Source organism: Prunus avium, chromosome 1 (assembly GCF_965620075.1).
Source record: "Prunus avium chromosome 1, drPruAviu1.hap1.1, whole genome shotgun sequence".
In the NCBI taxonomy this organism is placed as follows: Eukaryota; Viridiplantae; Streptophyta; class Magnoliopsida; order Rosales; family Rosaceae; genus Prunus; species Prunus avium.
In genome coordinates this window covers 23,878,657-23,898,487 of record NC_142284.1, presented here as the reverse complement: position 1 = coordinate 23,898,487, position 19,831 = coordinate 23,878,657, and the positions used below count along the sequence as shown (strand labels likewise).

At 37.8% G+C, this 19,831-nt stretch overlaps 1 long non-coding RNA gene across 1 annotated transcript; it reads right to left on the bottom strand.

Annotated features, from left to right (window-relative positions):
• Positions 1-224: 224 nt before the first annotated feature.
• On the bottom strand, positions 225-2,752 carry LOC148297629 (uncharacterized). The gene is made up of 3 exons (XR_015836455.1): positions 2,521-2,752; positions 1,557-1,620; positions 225-418 (listed from the first exon to the last, which is right to left on the bottom strand). It is a non-coding gene; the product is annotated as an uncharacterized LOC148297629 (long non-coding RNA).
• Positions 2,753-19,831: the final 17,079 nt, after the last annotated feature.

The following is a 19,831-nucleotide window of genomic DNA, read 5'->3' as shown; positions in this document are numbered from 1 at the left end:
TAGTTCTAGAGATCGGATGACAGGACCCGACCCAAATTCCACTTTGGAATCCGAGCCGGACCCTGTTTGTGTCCGACACCTGGCAAGTGCCGGGCACAAGTGACCTAATTGCCCTTTCCAGTCCACTTTCAACATAAAACTGGGGTTTGACTTCTGCCGAAAAATTAGCAGAGTCTCCCCTGCAATTAGACCAATCCCAAACTTACACCTGTCAGACATGCATATAAAATAATATACACCAACTGCCAGCATACAAAAATTTACATACTAACAGTTAGACAAGTGTTCTAGGGCAATATCAGAGCTCTACACAGATTAGGTTACAAATATAAAATAATTAAACAAAACCCTACTTTGTCAAGGAAGGTGGCGGAAGATGAACTCGGCCCGGTGGTGGCTCATTGTGCACGCTTACTGCCTGGGGGCGCAAAACATTAAAAGGGTGAGTGGACAAAAACAAAGCGTTAGAAAATAGTATTAGAACATACTAACCCCTCTGTAAAAACAGTTATAAAACTATATCATTTTCTTATTTATACTCGTACTAAAATCAATGCATTTCTATTTATATCTAAGAGCCAATCATACACTTAATCAAACATTAAGTCTTATATAAATTTACGTACAGAAATCAATGCAAGCGTGTATATATATATATATATATATATATATATATATATATATATATATATATATATAAACAATCACACACTTGATTAAAACGTTAAATCCTTGAAAGCATTGAAATCAACTTTTAAATCTACCACCTAGGTGTACCCATTTAGTAATCCGTCAATTCCTTATAATCCGTCAATTCCTTTAATTTCCGTCAATTCCTTTATAATCCGTCAATTCCATTCTCGTGCCACCGGAGTGACACGTCCTAGCAGACCTCGGGAAACACAAAGTCAACCCGAGCCGCAATCCTAGCAGAATTCAGGGGACACTTGGTCGGCCTGATCCGCAATCCTAGCAGAATTCAGGGGACACTTAGTCGGCCTGATCCGCAATCCTAGCAGAATTCAGGGGACACTTGGTCGGCCTGATCCGCATTCCTCACACCCACGGTTTGGGCGTCCCCGAAAATCGTGGGGCGGTGTCTAGCATGCTGACTTACCCGAAGGCAACTGGATGTCCGTCGACATCAATATAACCGAAGGCAACATAATTTTATTCCGAAGGCAACTTTATTTCCGAGGCAACATTTATTATACTGAAGGCAACCTTGGGTACCTATGGTGGCTTAAAATAAATGTATATATATATATATATATATATATATATATATATATATATATAATTCTTGAAAAAGATTAAAGTTTATAAAACTACTTATAAAACTATTCCTTAAATCCTGCTGCCATTTAATCTGATAATACCTCAGTTCTAACTTTCCAAATCCCTTTTTAAATGTTCCACTAGGCAGCACATAAATAAACAGAAATATTTAAATCTATCAAGTCATGCTAGGAAAGCTGTATTCAGTAAAACTTATTCAAGATCAAATAATGAAATTAAAATGCATAAAACGTTTATAAAACAAACAGTCCACTCACAGATACTCTGAGCTAGCTGGACCCTTTGAAGGTCCCTCCTGCGGGTCACCTGGTGCCCGGGTGCCTGTATAACCATCATAATATTTTATTAAAAACTCTGCTCAGTAATATAATATTAAATTAAAAACCCTGACCCCCGGCTCCTAAAAATGCGTGCATCACTTTAAAGGTCATTCCTATGTCCACACTCACTTTCCTCTCAGTGGACACGATTTAAAAGTACCTAGGGACTCAAAAGCGATAAAATTCCCAAAAGTCAACTCGGGACCCCGTGGGGTCCACGACCTCAGAATTCCGATCCGATCGTTCCTAGAGGTTCCAATAGGCCTAGGACACTTGTCCCAAGAGTTTGATCTCGATCGGATGGTCGGATTGCTCACAATTGTACGATCGGACTAATGAATGATTTTCCGTAAACCTAGTCCTAGGGTTGGCTTTTTCGGAGTATCCGGGACTCCGATTGACGATCCGTCGAATCCTACACAATCATTCAAATACCTCGATCAACATCCTCCAGTTTGGCTATGATCCAACGGTCCGAACGTATTGAACCCGAAAAATGCACACTATGCGAGATCCGTTCGGGGTTCAAACGTTATCCGAATTGAGATCCGCGAAAACCTACGCGCTCGTGAGGACACGAGGATCGTTCTGGGACCAAGAATGGCCCCTGCTGCCTGGCCCACGCGCCGCCCACGCGCCGGCCGCGCGTGGGTGTGCCTAACAATTTCCGGCGACCGGAAAATCTCTAAACCGCCGGCCCAAACTCCTAGTCTAGGTAAAAAACCAAATTTGCAACCACTTTTGTTCTTGGACTAAGGCCAAAAAGTGACCGGAAGTGACTGATTCCGGCATCCTAAGCTCGGCAGAAACTTAACTCGAAAATTAACCTCTTAATCCTCAAAATCTCTCCAATCCTACCCAACCATCAGCTAGAGCATGAAAATCAGTCGAAAAACCATACCTAATTCGTCCGATTTGGTGGCCGGAGGAGGGAGTTTGAGGGATTTGAAAATTGGAGAAAATCTGCCGCGATTTTCTGGTTCTCTCCAGCGATTCGTGGCGGCAGGCGGCGGGGGAGGACGTCGAGCAAGGAGGCTGGGGAGTCGCCAGTCTGATCTGGGCTGGCCGGCGTCGCTGGTGGTGGCTGGGAGGAGGGGTGATGTCGGCTGGAAAACCAGAGGGGGGGGAGATGTCGCGAGAAAGAAGAGAGAGTGAGGAGAGAGAAAGGGAGGGTCTGATTTTAAAATCTGATTTTTTTTTTACAAAATTTCAATTTTGCCCTTTTTCGTATTTTGATCGTATTATCTTCAATACGACTCGGAATTGAGCCCATTACGTGTCTACGGACTCGTTTTGTCGTGCTCTATGCAATGGTACAAATGGATTTTCCAAATTCTTTCTCGGTCAAAAAGTCAACTTAAAACCTAATAAATTATTCCGAGGGTAGTTTAGTCTTTTCCTTCATTAAATTAATAGTTAAATAATAATTAAGGTTTGGGTTGTTACAATCTACCCCCCTTATGAAAATTTCGTCCTCGAAATTTACGTACCTGTCACTCGAAGAGGTAAGTATACTGAGCCAGCACCTGTTCTTCAGGTCCCCAAGTGGCCTCTTCCACATCGTGACTCCTCCACAAGACCCTCACTAGTGGAATCTCTCTAGATAGGTGTAAGAAATTGGACAATTCAAGTTCAAAGGCATTTGGTAAAGTTTGAGTGAAATCCAATCTCCAGAACTACCCAAAACACCAACCACTCCAATTAGGAACGAACTGCGTTTGAACATAAATTGTCCAATTTCTTACACCTATTGATTTCGGATCGTGCCCAAAACTTGGGCAACAATATAATATGGTGGGAGGAGGCATTTGGTTAAGTTTGAGTGAAATCCGATCTCTAGAACTACCCAATACACCAACGCACCCAATTAGGAACGAACTGCCTTTTTACATGAATTGTCCAATTTCTTACACCTATTGATTTCGGATCGAGCCCAAAACTTGGGCAACATCATAATATGGTGGGAGGAATCATTTGGTTAACTTTGAGTGAAATCCGATCTCTAGAACTACCTAAAACACCAACCACTCCAATTAGGAACGAACTGCCCTTGAACTTGAATTGTCCAATTTCTTACACCTATTGATTCCTGATCGAGCCCAAAACTTGGGCAACATCATAATATGGTGGGAGGAGTCATTTGGTTAAGTTTGAGTGAAATCCAATTTCTAGAACAACCCAAAACACCAACCACTTCAATTTGGAACGAACTGTTAGAAATGTGCCCTAAGAGCCAATACATTTAATGTAATCTCTTTAGAATACATTTCGTATATGATATATAAAGGGCAAACTTAATTTGTTATCTTTTACATCATGTAAAGAAACAAATGTCCAGGGTATGCTAAATAAGAGATAAAGTAATCTAAAGAAGATTAGATTCATGAGACCTTTAATCTCTAATTGTAGCATCCCAAATGTTCCTAATCATAGGTTATCAAATGGGCATTGATAAACCATCAAGATTAGCACATATTATGTATGCTCAATTGGGAGGATGGTTAGTCTCAAACCATTTGTGTAGTTGACACTAATACAAGTAAGTGGGTGCTCATTAGTGAATGAGTACACTGAACGCGATCAACCGTAGTTCTCGTATGGAGTATTTATCTACATGTCAAATGAGAACTCATAGTTGCAATAATGCAAATTAGTCCTTAGACCTGAGGCATCATGGTTGTCCTATGATGCGTTATTGATCTTTGATAGCTCTTAAAGGCAAGCCGTAAAAGATTTGTCTTAAGTGTTGTTGGGATCTCTTAATTTATCATAGGGGCATGTGAATGTACAATAAGGAATCTCTACTTTCGATAAAGAAGGAGAATGTTTCAAGATGTGATTCAGTAAATCTTTGGCCAAAGTATTTTGAGCTTGATTTAGAAAGTTGTTCTTAATCATGTTCTTTTGAATCACATGAGGTAATAAATCATATTAGGGGTTTAACATAATCAATCCGTACCCTAATAATATGATTTGAAACATTGTATAAGAGAAGGACCGTATTGCATTGCAATTCCAACTAAATAGGTTCTTCATCTATTCTGGTTAGCTTGGGTAGCCTTGATATATTGCTAGATGTCACTCTTGGCTTGTGGAAGTCCTAGGATTGATTGTGATCGATCCAAATAAAGGAAGAATTAAAAAGGGGTTTTAATTCCAGTTGGTTAGAAAGAGTTCTAATATTTTCCCACTGCCTTGCTAATTAGAACCTAATGGATCGCACACCTTAAATGGTTAACTTTGAGTAATACAAATGAGAATGAGGAAATCAATTTGATTGATTTGATGTGGATGATTTACTACGTGTAAAAACGTATTTGGGCCTCGGTAATAATTAAGGAAAGTCCAAATGGTTGGGTATCAAGCCCAAGGGCTTAAGACACCTAAATATTATGGTTTAAGTGTCATAAGGCCCAATTTTGGAAGCCCAATGGGGTTTGGCCGAAAATGGTTAAGTGAATGTGTATGGGAATTGTTTCCATAAGCTCATTAACACAAAAACACAATCCAATATCAACCAAATGGGTTTGGGAGATCAAAGAGAGAAAAAGAGAGTTTTCAAGAGTGAAACACTTTCATCTTTCAAAGTGGTTTAGATTGAAATCAATCTTGAGCATCTTGCACTAGCATCCAAGTATTCTCAAGATACTTCTTCTCATCTCAAGGTTCCATTAGTGTGGAGACTTAGAGGCCATATACTTTTGTGGCTCACATGGAGGAGAAAGATCAAGGAGCAAAGATCAAAGATCAAAGAGAAGATCAACAAAGAGGAAATCATCAAGAGAAGACCAAACACAAATTGGTTCATATAATTGCTTCAAGGGTAATTAGATCTTATCCTTTCTCTTGAATTTTCATTTATGAAAAACATATCAATGTTCATGGCTTAAGATACTTGGAAGAAGTTTTGTTTTTGAATTTAAACAACCACCATAGACTTCCGTTGCGATTAATTTGATTAAATGCATGTTTAATATTCAAATGAACTTTGGAAAAATGTTTTGAAATTCCTACAATTGGTATCAGAGCCATAGGTCATGAACTTGATATTTGGGGTTTAGAGATGCATATATGGGTTGTGAATTCATTTAAAAGTATAATAGTTATACTTGATTTATTTTGATTTGATTGAATAAAAATCAAATGGAGTGAAAGGGGTTGTTTGGGATTTTGAATTTCCGGATTTATGTTTTGATGATTGATGCTCTCTTTGTATTCATATATGTATGTATAAACATTAGAGCATAGTTGCATTAAAACCCCCATGATTTTAACTTCATGAAATATATGATATTAAGAGCATGAGATAGTTAAAATGGAATATGGATTTTTCCGGAAATTGCATGAACATTCATATTAGTTCATATGCATGTTCTTGGTGTTCTTGATGTTCTTGTTATGGGATCTTTTTGATCCATAAGTTATGTGACTAATTTTGATGATTGTGTTTAGTGGAATTTTCCACCAAGATAGGTCAAAAGATGATGATGATGTTTTATTATTAAATTAAAAGTTTTTCAAAAATGTTTCCACTCAATAAACATTTACCCACCACACTAAAATTAATAAGATTATTTTGGTGAGTGTGTGGGGACTATCTAGATGTAAATGTTGGTGATTTGATATAAAATGCAAAAGTTGATCAAATTATTCCTATAACTAATTATTTACCTACCACACTAAAATTAATTTTGATTACTTTGGTGAGTGTGTGGGGCTATCTAGATGTAAATGATGGTGATTTGATATAAAATGCAAAAGTTGATCAAATTATTCCTATCACTAATTATTTACCTACCACACTAAAATTAATTTTGATTACTTTGGTGAGTGTGGTTGGCCTACCTAGTCACATTCATGATTACTCACCTTGTTGGAAAAATCATGATCACCACTTTGTATTTTACAAATGCATGCTTTAACCCCACACCCTAGTGGATCAACTTTGGATCCATTATTAATTGTTGAATAGTTTTGGATATAGTTACAATATATGATAAGTGTAACTATGCCTAAAAGGTTTCTACAATTACATTTACTATTGTAGTAAAATGTTTTCACTCCATGGTAAATTTATTTTATTTAAATATGGTTACCACTTGAATTAAACCCATATATATGTATGCAACCCAAGAGCATGTTTTTACATTGCTAGTTTAATTGTTTAAAGCGTTTAAATAATTAAAGGATGGTTATGGACTTAGACCAAACAATTGAGCTATGTGATTGGCCGCTTATTGGATATGTATTCGATTTTGATTGGCTATGTAATAATGAAATGGCTTTCATGCCTAATTTATTTTTATGCGCGCGTAATTAAAATGAATCACCATCCAAGACCATGATCCAACATGGTGGCTCGTGTTGGATCAACAAGAAAGTCCATAATCATCCTACAAGCCCAATGCAATTGGAATGTTCGGTAATGACAATAATTAACCAATTAGTAGCACCATGTATTCTCACTATCTCAAGCAAATGGTTTCTAAAATATTTAGTGGGAATATTATGTGCTACTGATATGTTGCATTGGGAACCATTTAATGAGATTAGATAGGTAATTTTAACAGGATTAAAATTGGATTAAAATGAGACCAATTTAACTACCCTCAAAGCAATATTAAGTTGATAAGCGAAATGGCACTTTGAATGCTATTTTGTGGCCTTCCACCGTGGTAGTCTCTTATTGGGTGGCACATTTACACCTTGTTGGACCTCAGTGAGGCAACATCCAGTACTTGTAACCATCCAAGGGAAGCCTATTACACATACTTGATGTAGTGCGAATAGATAACGAGTGTGGCCAACAAACTGTTAGGTTGAGGTCATACTTGAAACCCTATACCCACAAGCATGGTGGGAATAACTTAACTAAAACGAACGAAACCAACAAACTGTTAGGTTGAGGTCTAGTTCTCTAGAGGCCATAGTGATGGGTATTCACATTAATGATGTGATTGGATAAGAGTATCCTCTCATTAGTATCATAGCAATCCAACAAACTGTTAGGTTGAGGAAAACTATGTGAAAGTGAGACTCCCATCCCCACTAAGAGTTTCAACGGAAACTCTCGGATTTCAGGAGGGATATGAAATTTGCCAAAAATAGTGGGAGCTACCATCATGACTTAAAGACCCTAAGTCCTTGGTAGAAGATTAATCTAAATTAAAATCTATTTACGTTTTTGCAGAATTTCAAATTAACCATCACAAACCCAATCTCGAAGATACTTGACTCAAACGTCCAAGATGACACGAACTATCCGGTTTGATTGCACAAACACCAACTTGTCCTATAATTGGATGAGATTAGTTGTGTATAAGAAAAACCCCACCACATACCCCTCTTGGTCCATATGCCATTGATGAGGAGATAAAGGCTTATAAGAAGCATGTGTTAGATGACAACTAAGGTAAAAGTTACATGTTGGCATCCATGAAAAGGTGAAGCTACTCCTAGCTTACATTACCATATGTGAACTTGTTATGACAAGAATGGTAAGTGGGTTCCCGGTTAATCAACATGATCTCAAAGTAATATAATTACTTATGATATTGGAAAATATGGATTTTTCTTTGATGTTGAAGTTCAACAAGATTCTTTCTTTCATCCCTATCATTAGTTAATCCCAATATGTTATGAACTATAATATGGGAAAGATGAATGATACCCTATATGAGCTACTCAATATAGCTATAGTAGCTTAAATGAATATCTCAAAAGATAAAGGGTTAAAGAGGATAGTTGCAAATTTTAGAAGGGTTCTTCTTTTTCCAAATCCAAACAAAAGGTAAGGATAAAGGAAATAAGAAACAAAGATTTTCTAAAAACCCAAGGAAGAAAGAATACAAAAGAAAGACAAGTAACTGAAAGGTACTTGTTTTCACTGTGGCAAGGATGGACATTGGAAGAGAAATTGCAAGAGATGTCTTGCAAGCCTCGAGAGAAAAACCTTTAGAAGGTCACTCTCTTGTTCTAAAATTAGTAATTACAGTTAAAGCTTCTAAACTGAATAGTTGATTCAGGAGCTAGTCAACATATATGCAATTGTGTGCATGGACTAGTGGGAGTAGAAGACTTGGAAAATGAGAAATGGTGCTAACCGTGGGAAATAGCACTAATGTAGTTGCCAATGCAATAGGCACCTAACATCTCAAACTACCATCCGAAGAAGACCTGAATTTGAAATAATTGTTATTTCATTTCTAGATGTGTAAAGAACTTAATATCCGTCTCTATTATTTAAGAGATGGATTTGATGTTTTGTTTGACAAAATGCTTTGTTCTATTTCACATATCAATCAAATCGTTGCTTATGCAATTTTGATTGATGGTCTCTTTTCATTTTAGAAATGAATGGTAGCATTAACTGTATATGGATAAAGATGCAACTAGACCTGAGAGGCCTAGAGATGTGGATACATCAACTAAATTGTGACACCTTAAACTTGGAGGCATTAGCCAAGATAGAATTCACCGGATGGAAAACGCTGGAACCTTTTGGATCACTTGATCATGTTCCTATGCCTACTTGTGAATTTTGTCTGCATGGCAAAATGACCAAGTCTCCTTTCACTGGTAAAGGAGAAAGAGTTACAGAACTGTTGGGATTAATTCACTAAGATGTTTGTGGATTTTTGTATACAAACACAGAGGGCGGTTATTCATACTTCATTACCTTTACCGATGATCATTCATGGTTAGGGTATTTATACTTAATGAAGCATAAATCTGAATTTTAAAAAGTTTCAGGAATTCAGAAATGAAGTTGAAAACCAAACAGGCAAGAGTATTAAAATCCTTAGATTCGATTGAGGATGTGAATACTTAAGCACAGAGTTTCTTGATTACCTTAAGGAACATGGCATCTTATCACGATGGACTCCACCAGGAATTCCACAACGTACTGGAGTTTCTAAAATGAGTTTCATGAGCTGTACTGATTTACCTATATCCTTTTAAGGATATGCACTTGAAACTGCAATTCATTTGCTAAATAAAGTGCCTTCCAAAATCCGTTCCCCAAACTCCATTTGAAATGTGATTTGGGAAGAAACCAAGTCTTGATTAGATTAAGATTTGGGGTTGTCCAGCATATGTCAAAAGGCAAGATGCGGATAACTAAATGCAGTCCCAGATCCACAACCTGTTGTAACACAGACTCCACGTAGTTCAAGTAGGGTTAGGAGAATGCCTAAAAGGTATTATAGTTTCCTTCATGACAACAAAGGAAAGTTGAATCTCCTAAGTGATTGTAAGGATATCGAAGACCCTTTGAACTACAATGAGGCAATGTCAGACATTGACTCATAGAAATGGCTTGGAGCCATGAAATCTGAAATGGATTCTATGTATACCAACTAAGTCTGGACTCTAGTGATCCTCCTCCTGGTATTGTACCAATAGGGAATAAATGGATCTTTAAGAGGAAGATAGGCTCAGATGGGATAGTAGAAACCTACAAAGCAAGGCTAATAGCAAAATGCTACAAGCAAAGAGAAGGGATGGACTATGAAGAAACCTTCTCTCCTGTCACTATGACAAAGTCTATTCGGATTTGGCTTGCAATAGCTGCATACCATGATTATGGGATTTGTCAAAATGGATGTGAAGGCGGCTTTTCTGAATGGCCACCTTCAGGAAGAACTATATATAGATCGACCTGAAGGCTTCATTTCTAAAGTTGATAAGCATAAGGTATGCAAGCTACATAGATCCATTTATGGGTTGATGCAAGGTTCTTGGAGTTGAAACATCCTATTTGATGAAGTTGTCAAATCGTTTGACTTCATACAAAACATGGATGACCAATTAGTGTACAAAAAGGTCAGTGGGAGTTTGGTGGTATTCCTAGTAATGTATGTATATGACATACTACTTATCGGAAACTATATAGGAATGATATCTTCAGTGAAGCTGTGACTCATTAAATCATTCTCAATGAAAGATTTTAGAGAAGCATCTTACATACTAGGAATAAAGATTTATCCTGATAGATCTAAGAGTATAATTGGATTATCTCAATCCTTGTATGCTGATAAGATGCTAAGGAGATTTCATATGGAACAGTCTAAGAAAAGTTTACTTCCAGTACGACATGGACTTCACTTTTCTAAGAGCATGTGTCCAAAAACTCATTATGAGATACAGCAGATGAGTAAAATCTCTTATGCATATGCAATAGGGATTCTCATATATGTCATAGCATGTACAAGACATGATATTGGTTATACGAGTATAACTAGAAGATATAAATCAAGCCCATGATTAGATCAATTGGGAGCAGTCAAGTATGTTCTTAAATACTTAAGAAGGACTAAGGACATGTTCCTCATCTGGTAGGAACATCAGAGTAGCAAGTGGAAGCATTTACTAATTTGGATAATGTATCTAATATCAACAATTGCAAATCCACCTAAGGGTATGTCTTCATTTTGAATGGACACGTAGTTAGTTAGAGAATAACTGAAGTTGATTACATTGTCGCTTTAGAAGCTACAATAAAATCTGTTTGGATAAAAGGTTCATTACCGAACTAAATGTGGTTCTAACCATAATGTCACAAGTACCTTTACTGTGTGATGACAATGGGGCGATAGCTCAAGCCAAGGAACCTAGGTCTCATCAGAGATCCAAACACATAGAAAAATGTTACCATTAGATGGGGCATCTGCAAACAACGTAACAGATCCACGCACTAAGCCTATGTCACAGTCACAACTAGATAGACAAACAGAGATAATGGGTATGAGATACATGGCTATGTGGCTCTAGTGCAAGTGGGAGATTGTTAGAAATGTGCCCTAAGAGCCAATACATTTGATGTAATCTCCTTATAATACATTTCGTATATGATATATAAAGGGCAAACTTAATTTGTTATCTTTTACATCGTGTAAAGAAACAAATGTCCAGGGTATGCTAAATAAGAGATAAAGTAATCTAAAGAAGATTAGATTCATGAGACCTTTAATCTCTAATTGTAGCATCCCAAATGTTCCTAATCATAGGTTATCAAATGGGCATTGATAAACCATCAAGATTAGCACATATTATGTATGCTCAATTGGGAGGATGGTTAGTCTCAAACCATTTGTGTAGTTGACACTAATACAAGTAAGTGGGTGCTCATTAGTGAATGAGTACACTGAACGCGATCAACCGTAGTTCTCGTATGGAGTATTTATCTACATGTCAAATGAGAACTCATAGTTGCAATAATGCAAATTAGTCCTTAGACCTGAGGCATCATGGTTGTCCTATGATGCGTTATTGATCTTTGATAGCTCTTAAAGGCAAGCCGTAAAAGATTTGTCTTAAGTGTTGTTGGGATCTCTTAATTTATCATAGGGGCATGTGAATGTACAATAAGGAATCTCTACTTTCGATAAAGAAGGAGAATGTTTCAAGATGTGATTCAGTAAATCTTTGGCCAAAGTATTTTGAGCTTGATTTAGAAAGTTGTTCTTAATCATGTTCTTTTGAATCACATGAGGTTATAAATCATATTAGGGGTTTGACATAATCAATCCGTACCCTAATAATATGATTTGAAACATTGTATAAGAGAAGGACCGTATTGCATTGCAATTCCAACTGAATAGGTTCTTCATCTATTCTGGTTAGCTTGGGTAGCCTTGATATATTGCTAGATGTCACTCTTGGCTTGTGGAAGTCCTAGGATTGATTATGATCGATCCAAATAAAGGAAGAATTAAAAAGGGGTTTTAATTCCAGTTGGTTAGAAAGAGTTCTAATATTTTCCCACTGCCTTGCTAATTAGAACCTAATGGATCGCACACCTTAAATGGTTAACTTTGAGTAATACAAATGAGAATGAGGAAATCAATTTGATTGATTTGATGTGGATGATTTACTACGTGTAAAAACGTATTTGGGCCTCAGTAATAATTAAGGAAAGTCCAAATGGTTGGGTATCAAGCCCAAGGGCTTAAGACACCTAAATATTATGGTTTAAGTGTCATAAGGCCCAATTTTGGAAGCCCAATGGGGTTTGGCCGAAAATGGTTAAGTGAATGTGTATGGGAATTGTTTCCATAAGCTCATTAACACAAAAACACAATCCAATATCAACCAAATGGGTTTGGGAGATCAAAGAGAGAAAAAGAGAGTTTTCAAGAGTGAAACACTTTCATCTTTCAAAGTGGTTTAGATTGAAATCAATCTTGAGCATCTTGCACTAGCATCCAAGTATTCTCAAGATACTTCTTCTCATCTCAAGGTTCCATTAGTGTGGAGACTTAGAGGCCATATACTTTTGTGGCTCACATGGAGGAGAAAGATCAAGGAGCAAAGATCAAAGATCAAAGAGAAGATCAACAAAGAGGAAATCATCAAGAGAAGACCAAACACAAATTGGTTCATATAATTGCTTCAAGGGTAATTAGATCTTATCCTTTCTCTTGAATTTTCATTTATGAAAAACATATCAATGTTCATGGCTTAAGATACTTGGAAGAAGTTTTGTTTTTGAATTTAAACAACCACCATAGACTTCCGCTGCGATTAATTTGATTAAATGCATGTTTAATATTCAAATGAACTTTGGAAAAATGTTTTGAAAGTCCTACACGAACTGCCTTTAAACTTGAATTGTCCAATTTCTTACACCTATTGATTTTGGATCGAGCCCAAAACTTGGGCAACATCGTAATATGGTGGGAGGAGTCATTTGGTTAAGTTTCAGTGAAATCCGATCTCTGGAACTACCCAAAACACCAACCACTCCAATTACGAACGAACTGCCCTTGAACTTGAATTGTCCAATTTCTTACACTTATTGATTCCTGATCGAGCCCAAAACTTGGGCAACATCATAATATGGGGGGAGGAGTCATTTGGTTAAGTTTGAGTGAAATGCAATCTCTAGAACTGCCCAAAACACCAACCACTCCAATTTGGAACGAACTGCCTTTGAACTTGAATTGTCCAATTTCTTACACCTATTGATTTTGGATCGAGCCCAAAACTTGGGCAACATCATAATATCGTGGGAGGAGTCATTTGGTTAAGTTTGAGTGAAATCCGATCTCTGGAACTACCCAGAACACCAACCACTCCAATTAGGAACGAACTGCCCTTGAACTTGAATTTTCCAATTTCTTACACCTATTGATTTCGGATCAAGCCCAACACATGGGCAACATCATAATATGGTGGGAGGAGTCATTTGGTTTAGTTTGAGTAAAATCCGATCTCTAGAAGTACCTAAAACACCAACCACTCCAATGAGGAATGAACTTCCTGCGAACTTGAATTGTCCGATTTCTTACCCCTATTTATTTCGGATCGAGCCCAAAACTTGGGCAACATCACAATATGGTGGGAGGAGTCATTTGGTTCAGTTTGAGTGAAATCCGATCTCTAGAACTACCCAAAACACCAACCACTCCAATTAGAAACGAACTGCCCTTGAACTTCAATGGTCCAATTTCTTACACCTATTGATTCCTGATAGAGCCCAAAACTTGGGCAACATCATAATATGGGGGGAGGAGTCATTTGGTTAAGTTTGAGTGAAATGCAATCTCTAGAACTGCCCAAAACACCAACCACTCCAATTTGGAACGAACTGCCTTTGAACTTGAATTGTCCAATTTCTTACACCTATTGATTTTGGATCGAGCCCAAAACTTGGGCAACATCATAATATCGTGGGAGGAGTCATTTGGTTAAGTTTGAGTGAAATCCGATCTCTGGAACTACCCAGAACACCAACCACTCCAATTAGGAACGAACTTCCCTTGAACTTGAATTTTCCAATTTCTTACACCTATTGATTTCCGATCAAGCCCAACACATGGGCAACATCATAATATGGTGGGAGGAGTCATTTGGTTTAGTTTGAGTAAAATCCGATCTCTAGAAGTACCTAAAACACCAACCACTCCAATGAGGAATGAACTTCCTGCGAACTTGAATTGTCCGATTTCTTACCCCTATTTATTTCGGATCGAGCCCAAAACTTGGGCAACATCACAATATGGTGGGAGGAGTCATTTGGTTCAGTTTGAGTGAAATCCGATCTCTAGAACTACCCAAAACACCAACCACTCCAATTAGAAACGAACTGCCCTTGAACTTCAATGGTCCAATTTCTTACACCTATTGATTCCTGATAGAGCCCAAAACTTGGGCAACATCATAATATGGTGGGAGGAGTCATTTGGTTAAGTTTGAGTGAAATCCAATCTCTAGAACTGCCCAAAACACCAACCACTCCAATTTGGAACGAACTGTCTTTGAACTTGAATTGTCCAATTTCTTACACCTATTGATTTTGGAACGAGCCCAAAACTTGGGCAACATCATAATATGGTCGGAGGAGTCATTTGGTTAAGTTTGAGTGAAATCCGATCTCTGGAACTACCCAGAACACCAACCACTCCAATTAGGAACGAACTGCCCTTGAACTTGAATTGTCCAATTTCTTACACCTATTGATTTCGGATCGAGCCCAACACTTGGGCAACATGATAATATGGTGGGAGGAGTCATTTGGTTTAGTTTGAGTGAAATACGATCTCTAGAAGTACCTAAAACACCAACCACTCCAATTAGGAACGAACTTCCTCCGAACTTGAATTGTCCGATTTCTTACCCCTATTTATTTCGGATCGAGCCCAAAACTTGGGCAACATCACAATATGGTGGGAGGAGTCATTTGGTTCAGTTTGAGTGAAATCCGATCTCTAGAACTACCCAAAACACCAACCACTCCAATTAGGAACGAACTGCCCTTGAACTTGAATTGTCCAATTTCTTACACCTATTGATTCCTGATCGAGCCCAAAACTTGGGCAACATCATAATATGGTGGGAGGAGTTATTTGGTTAAGTTTGAGTGAAATCCAATCTCTAGAACTGCCCAAAACACCAACCACTCCAATTTGGAACGAACTGCCTTTGAACTTGAATTGTCCAATTTCTTACACCTATTGATTTTGGATCGAGCCCAAAACTTGGGCAACATCATAATATGGTGGGAGGAGTCATTTGGTTAAGTTTGAGTGAAATCCGATCTTTGGAACTACCCAGAACACCAACCACTCCAATTAGGAACGAACTGCCCTTGAACTTGAATTGTCCAATTTCTTACACCTATTGATTTCGGATCGAGCCCAACACTTGGGCAACATGATAATATGGTGGGAGGAGTCATTTGGTTTAGTTTGAGTGAAAGCCGATCTCTAGAAGTACCTAAAACACCAACCACTCCAATTAGGAACGAACTTCCTCCGAACTTGAATTGTCCGATTTCTTACCCCTATTTATTTTGGATCGAGCCCAAAACTTGGGCAACATCACAATATGGTGGGAGGAGTCATTTGGTTCAGTTTGAGTGAAATCCGATCTCTAGAACTACCCAAAAGACCAACCACTCCAATTGGGAACGAACTGCCCTTGAACTTGAATTGTCCAATTTTTACACCTATTGATTCCTGATCGAGCCCAAAACTTGGGCAACATCATAATATGGTGGAGGATGCATTTGGTTAAGTTTGAGTGAAATCCAATCTCTAGAACTGCCCAAAACACCAACCACTCCAATTTGGAACGAACTGCCTTTGAACTTGAATTGTCCAATTTCGTACACCTATTGATTTTGGATCGAGCCCAAAACTTGGGCAACATCATAATATGGTGGGAGGAGTCATTTGGTTAAGTTTGAGTGAAATCCGATCTCTGGAACTACCCAAAACACCAACCACTCCAATTAGGAACGAACTGCCCTTGAACTTGAATTGTCCAATTTCTTACACCTATTGATTTCGGATCGAGCCCAACACTTGGGCAACATCATAATATGGTGGGCGAAGTCGTTTGGTTAGTTTTGAGTGAAATCAGATCTCTAGAACTATGTAATACACCAACCACTCCGATTAGGAACGAACTGCCTTTGAACATGAATTGTCCAATTTCTTACACCTATTGATTTCGGATCGAGCCCAAAACTTGGGCAACATCGTAATATGGTGGGAGGAATCATTTGGTTAATTTTGAGTGAAATCCGATCTCTAGAACTAACCAATACACCGACCACCCCAATTAGGAACGAACTGCCTTTGAACTTGAATTGTCCAATTTCTTACACCTATTGATTTCGGATCAAGCCCAAAACTTGGGCAACATCATAATATGTCGGGAGGAGTCTTTTGGTGAAGTTTGAGTGAAATCCGATCTCTAGAACTACCCAAAACACCAACCACCCCAAAACTTGGGCAACATCATAATATGTGCTTGCTCTCATTCGTGAATGAACTCATTGAAGTGATGCTAGGCTATGTGTGCATAACCATTCGATGTGCTTTCTTTTCACCCTACCTATATGTGTGTTCCATCAACCCTCTTGAAGCCAAACACTTAAAGCCGTTTCTTCTATCACCCTCATCATTTCCCTACCTTTGTATCTCAATCTGAGATACTTGACCTATTATAGCCATACCCTATAGCTTAGAAATATACCAAGGTGTGCCAAGATAAAGTTTGAAGCAAGAAAGTTGCTGCCATGTGCCTAAATGAAAGATGGTGTGAATCTGTGCAATGAAGTTAATGAAGATGCAGATCAAATCAACGAAGATGAAAGTGTTTCGATTTGATCTAAGTGTAAAAAAATAAATAAATAAATAAATAAATAAAGTCTATGCCAGGTGGTACCATGAAGTTTGTAGCCATGCCATTATAAGTCAATGCTACCTTGCAGATCAATGAAGAATGCAACCTTAGTATGTTCTTAAGTTACTTGTTTTTCCTTCCAATTCTTCCATTTCCCCTAACCTTACCTTTCATTACAACCTTGTGAAAGACCTAGCTGATCTTTGAGGATGCATTCATGGGTGCTGGTAAGTATGTGTGTATCTCTATTCTTAGTATTTGATTCCCTTCATGAGATCTAACCAAATATTGTGCTTCTATTTCATATACTCACTTAAGCTTGTTTGAGAGAATAAAACCACTGGTTCTGAGTGATTGAGTGTTATCTGTGAGAATTAGAGTCGAAGCATGTTCTTTATTCAAGGTTTGAGTGTGCTTGCTTTGAAACCGTGTGCCTTTGAGCTATAGCTTCCACATTACACACTGATTGATCACCTATCTTGGCAACTCTATGGTGTTGGAGGTATGACTAAAGTTTTCTTTCGTTCTCATTAGTTGATTTCAAGTTTTACTAACCACTTTGTTTTGTAGAGTTAGTAATGCGTTTGTGGGTATCGTTTCTGTTAAACCCTCAGGAGACACAACTCCTCCTACTAGGGATGCCTAGAGGTTTAAAGGGTTGTTGCATGCGCTCAATGCAATCGAGTTACCTGCGGAAGTGGTTTAGTTAACTTCTTGTTTTGTTTTTAACTTTGTTTTGTGTTGTTTTGCTCGAGGACTAGCAAAATCTAGGTATGGGGGTATTTGATCAGTTCATAATTGTATATCATTTTGTACCCCTCTAGCTTATGATTTGGTTATGTTATTGAGTTAAACTTGTGCTTTTAATCCCTTTTCTGTTTATCATTCAGTTCATTGGGCCTTAGATAGCAATGGTGGCTTTGGATAGGAAAAGATGCAAAATGGTGCAAAAACGAGCAGACTGAGTTAGCAATTTGTTTCGGCCTTAACTTTCTCCTCCCAACATGTATTGGCCCAATTAATATGTGGTTGGAAAGAAGAGATTCTGAACTGCAAGATGGACTGCTAAAACGTATCAATTGATGAAGCCAAGCCCAATCCATGGGCCCATCAAATGCACACCATACATTCCAGTCTATTTTCGGCAGTCAACTTGCAAGGCCCAAAACGTACACTTATACTGCTCAGATGGGAATGCATTCTTCACCAAAGTTGTTCCAATAGGTTTCTATTATGACATATCCAAATTTGAGCCCCATTGGATACATATTGAAATCTCAAGCCTTCATACACCAAGCCTGGTTCAGCAGCATCTTTTATTTCCAGCAACCAAAAGAAAACCCACATGGGTTGGCAGCAAAAGGTTAGGACCAAACACCATGGCCTAAATCCATAACTAGGGCTTCGATGTAACCTAACATGAATATTATGGGTTTATAAGTTTGAAGTTTGGAGTTTCAAGTTTGATTCATGATTCATGTTCTTATTCATTATGCTTATAAGTTAACATGCTTGTTTGAATGATTGATCACCATTAGAACTTGTTTGTTAACTATCTTGGTTTGAATTAAGAGTAGACATCATGCTTTAATTCGAATTGAACTATGAATAGGAAGAGTATGTATGGACATTCGACAACAGGGATTAGATACATGCTTGGTTGTTTAAATTGTTCTTCTATGCTTAATGGGTTCCTAATGCTTAATTTTAGGTTAGACAACAAATGATCAAATTAGGGAATTAGGAACACAAGGTTAGGACCAAACACCATGGCCTAATCATACTTTAGCTTGAATCAATCTTTGAATCTGAATTAGACTTCTTACTTGACTCCTTATAACCCAGAATTGAATTGTTATGGTGATTCGAATGCCCTAGTCTCCAAATCTGTTTTCCATCTCTTAAAACCACTCTTTGTTACATTTGTTTACTTGTTTTTGTTTGCAATTTCATTTTGCTTATTTTGTTCAACAATCACAACCACTCTTGCTTTAAATTCTGTTTTAGACATAACCTCCTACTTTCTTGAATTTGGTAAGCTAAGTACATAACTAGTTTTAACTTCTCAGTGTTCGTGGGTACGACCTCGTACTTGTCTTGCTATACTACTAATTTCCCCGTACAATTGCGAGTTAACATAATAATTAACAACATCCGATCTCTGGAACAACCCAAAACACCCACCACTCCAATTAGGAACGAACTGCCTTTGAACTTGAATTGTCCAATTTCTTACACCTATTGACTTCGGATCGAGCCCAAAACTTGGTCAACATCATAATACGATTGGAGGAGTCATTTGGTTAAGTCTGAGTGAAATCCGATCCCTAGAACTACCCAAAACACCAACCACTCCAATTAGGAACGAACTGCCTTTGAACTTGAATTGTCCAATTTATTACACCTATTGATTTCGGATCGAGCTCAAAACCTGAGCAACATCATAATATAGTGGGAAGAGTCATTTGGTTAAGTTTGAGGGAAATCGGATCTCTAGAACTACCCAAAACACCAACCACTCTAATTAGGAACGAACTGCCTTTGAACTTAAATAGTCCAATTTCTTACACCTATTG